Source organism: Nannospalax galili, unplaced genomic scaffold, assembly GCF_000622305.1.
Source record: "Nannospalax galili isolate Female #2095 unplaced genomic scaffold, S.galili_v1.0 scaffold962, whole genome shotgun sequence".
Lineage (NCBI taxonomy): Eukaryota > Metazoa > Chordata > Mammalia > Rodentia > Spalacidae > Nannospalax > Nannospalax galili.
Genome location: NW_008348537.1, coordinates 53,267 through 57,041, shown reverse-complemented (window position 1 = coordinate 57,041; position 3,775 = coordinate 53,267).

Genomic DNA, 3,775 nt, shown 5'->3' with positions numbered 1-3,775 from the left:
GTAACTCAGCATAGAATTGGAAAAATGCATAACAGATCCCAATCTTATCTAAAGGAATGTTGGCAACTGATTGCTGCTAGATGAGGAAGAGCTGATCTTCCTAAAACAAGGAACTCTAGATAGGCTGACTAGATTTGGCAGATGGACAAGCACTGGAGAATGGCTGGGGGCACTAACAACACAGTGGACATTAACAGGGATGACAGTATATGAGCTCCAGTGGGGGGTGAGAGGGCATGGGAGGGTGTCACTTGGGATGTGGGTATATAGATGAATAAGATTGGGATGTTCTATATGAAATGCACATACACAAAAAAATCAATGAATTTTAAAAAATGAGTTATATTTGAGGAAGAAGCATAAAAACTTGCTTTATGTTAATTAGTAGAAGTGAAAAACATTACCATTGAAATCTACCCGATGACTTTATATCCGTGCTCAGATGCCAAGGAACTCAGAAATTAGACAACTGTCACTAGTAATGATCATATGTATAGAGATTAGAAATGCATGTGAAAAAGTCTCAATGTCAATTGTCTTAAAATGAATTTTTCTGTATGAAACTGTGTATTTTAAAACTGTGTATTTTAATAATGAAATGGAGATCTTTTTTAAAGGTTAAAACCTCAGTTAATTTTATGTCCTATAAGGTTTATACTGAGTACAATATTGTATAATAACAATTCAACTGTAAACCTAAAAATTTACAGCCAATTATGAAAAAGGTTCATCTTAGCTCAGAAAATTGTTATTGAATATGTCAATGCTGTTGTATTGAAATGCTTCTTCTAAGTATGTGGTTATTAAATAATTAATAAACTGGAAAAAAGTATGAAAGAGGATAAAAGGAGTAAAGTCAACCTACAAACCCAAACGAAAGGCAGAGGGAAAACCACAGGGTGGACATTTCCAGTGACTAGCTGGAATGGATACCAGGGAGAGTGACTATGGGCCGGGCTCCAGTGGATTCAAGGGCTGCCCCAGCCTGGAGAGGAGGAACTGGAAGGACAAGGCTTGTTTCTGAGCCAATAAAGGTCAAGCACAATGAGCTGTGTCACAGGGTTATTATGTCCCTGGTACAAAAGGACTATGGGATGCCAGAAACCTTCAGCTAAACACCCATGTTACAGCAACACAGTGTTACCATCCCCTGGGGAATTGTCCATCCTCCCTCCATTGTCCTTTGAATGTTGCTTCAAAGACACTTCTCCTTGACGTCTTTTTTTACTCCCAAGTTTTATAGTTTTCCTTTTTTTTTTTTTTTTTGCAAGTGCTGTGGATAACTATGTACATGATCATAAGCATGGAAGGAAAGTATCAGTACTATAGATGGTAATAAGTGACATAGTTCCACTCTCTTAGGTAGTAGCACATATAATTGACACATCAGTAGTCTCCTGGAAGTTCAAAGCTTGATAACTCTATAGTAACAATCTATCCAATTAAAGACACGAAGTTGTGAATGAAACGGTGTTGAGGAAAAAAAAATCTTCCCTTGTCTCATTCATCATTAAACTTTTCAGAATAGAAGCTCCTCTTTGAAGTCGTCTAGGAAACAAGAAAGACATGATGAGAACAAGATGTGTCTAAAACAAAAGATGAAGAAAGATGTGCGTGCAGAACGAGGATTGGAGAGTCCTCACTGAGTAGTCACGTGATTGCACTATAATTGGCAAAACTAGAATTTGTTTGACACGATGCTGAGAGCTTCCAGTTGAGACTTTATGAAGTCCTCAGCACCCCGTGGATTTGTTACCACGGTGGCTGTGAGAAGCTCTGCTACCTCTTTTCAGTGAATAACCCAGTAGGAAGGTAGAACCAAGCCTATCTCTTTCAAAAAGCCCAGTCATTCATTCATGCATTCATTGATTCACTTAAAAGTCAATAAGCCATCTTGAGCACTGGATGCTGGCCTCCTTACAGAGCCTCCCATAGATAGGGAAGAAGAGGCCACCTGGGCACTGATGAAAGGCAACCCAGGCCCATGTGATAAGGAGAGATGATGAACATTGAAGCTGGGCCTTTGGGCTTCAGCTGAGACCCAGCTCAAGACACATACAGGAGAAGGGTGTTCTGTGAGCTTGGTCACGTTCGTCTGGGAGGTGGAAAGAGGGTATGTGTGTGAGCAGGTGGCATCTACCTGGAAGATTTTGTTGAGTGACAGTGGTCAGGCCCCTCTGGGAAGTACAAAGGAGGGATGTGTGTCTGCACAGGTGGACCTTGCCTGGAGGGCTTTTGTTTATCAGTACAGCGTTTTGATAGAGTGCATGGCAGCAGGCACAGTAATATATCCCTGTGTCGTCCTCGGCCACATGGTGTATTCGTAGAGTCGAGGACAAATCACTCTGCCACTTCCTTGCTTCCCATCGTTCCTCACTAAAACCTTCCTCATCGACAATGTTTTCACTTGAAGAAATATACAGAATTCTTTTCAGAGGCTGGCCTAGCCTCTCTCGGTTCCAGTGTATATAGGCATTGTTCTTCAAAATACTTGTTTTCATTTGGCAGTTCAGAAATGTTATGTTTCCTTCTTTCTTGGTGATATAGTGTTCAAGCTGCAGGGTAAGAACATCTCCTCTTATATCTGAAAGATTTTTTTAAAACCAAAATTTTGGAAAATTTTCCAAGTTCTGAACTTCCAAGTCCATTAAATAGTACACATTTGCTCTCTAATGAAAATCAGTGTCTTGGATTGGTGGTCCCCCCTACTCCCACTTGAGGACTTCGGGGTCATAGTGGGATTTTCAGCTTAATTTGAATGGCTGTGTGTCTGCACACTCCCCCCGACCCAAGAACGTGGAATGTGTTGTGGCCTCACTGTCCCTGCTTTCTGTGTTCTTCCTTCCTGTGAGTGGAGGAAAGCCACCCACAAGCGGACTCAAAAGGGAGACACAGTATTTCACCAAGATTTCCTGTGGAAACTGGTTTCCCTACCGCAACTTACTAACAGATTTCTCTGTTTTCCCCATGAAAGATGTTAATGAAGAGAAAGCTCTCCTTGCTCCTTAGCGTGTGTCAGTTGTACATATCCATGGGTCAGTGCGGTGTTTCTACACATAAAGTGCTCACCGAGCAAATCCAACCACAGTCTCTACCCCCATCCTTCCCAATCCCTATTAATCATTATTTCTCTTTCAGGTTGGCATTTTCAGCTTCTGAATATGAGACAGAACATTTGATTTTTGTCTGGCATGACACGACTATCTTGTTAATAATGTTTTTTTATTGGGCTACTCCTAAAATACACATAGACTTACAAATGAGTGAGCGGGAGACAGAGAGGAAACAGAGAAGGAAAAGGTAGAAGCATAAAGAGAAAGAAGGAAGAAGGAAGGGGAGAGAAGACAAAGAGAGACGGACAAAGAGACAAACAGAAAACTGAGAAACTCTCCTCAGACTGTGGTTGGATTTGCTCGGTGAGCACTTTATGTGTAGAAACACCGCACTGACCCATGGATATGTACAACTGACACACGCTAAGGAGCAAGGAGAGCTTTCTCTTCATTAACATCTTTCATGGGGAAAACAGAGAAATCTGTTAGTAAGTTGCGGTAGGGAAACCAGTTTCCACAGGAAATCTTGGTGAAATACTGTAGAGTCTCCCTTTTGAGTCTGGGTAACTGTTCTCACGTCATTGCTTATTACTACCTCTCACCTCACAGTTCTGAACACAGGATGAGGAGGCAGGAACTTACTTAGGTACGATCTAGCTTTGTGTTCTACATAATCCAGACAAAGGAAACTTCCTTCAAATTCTCCCACTTAAAAAAATACA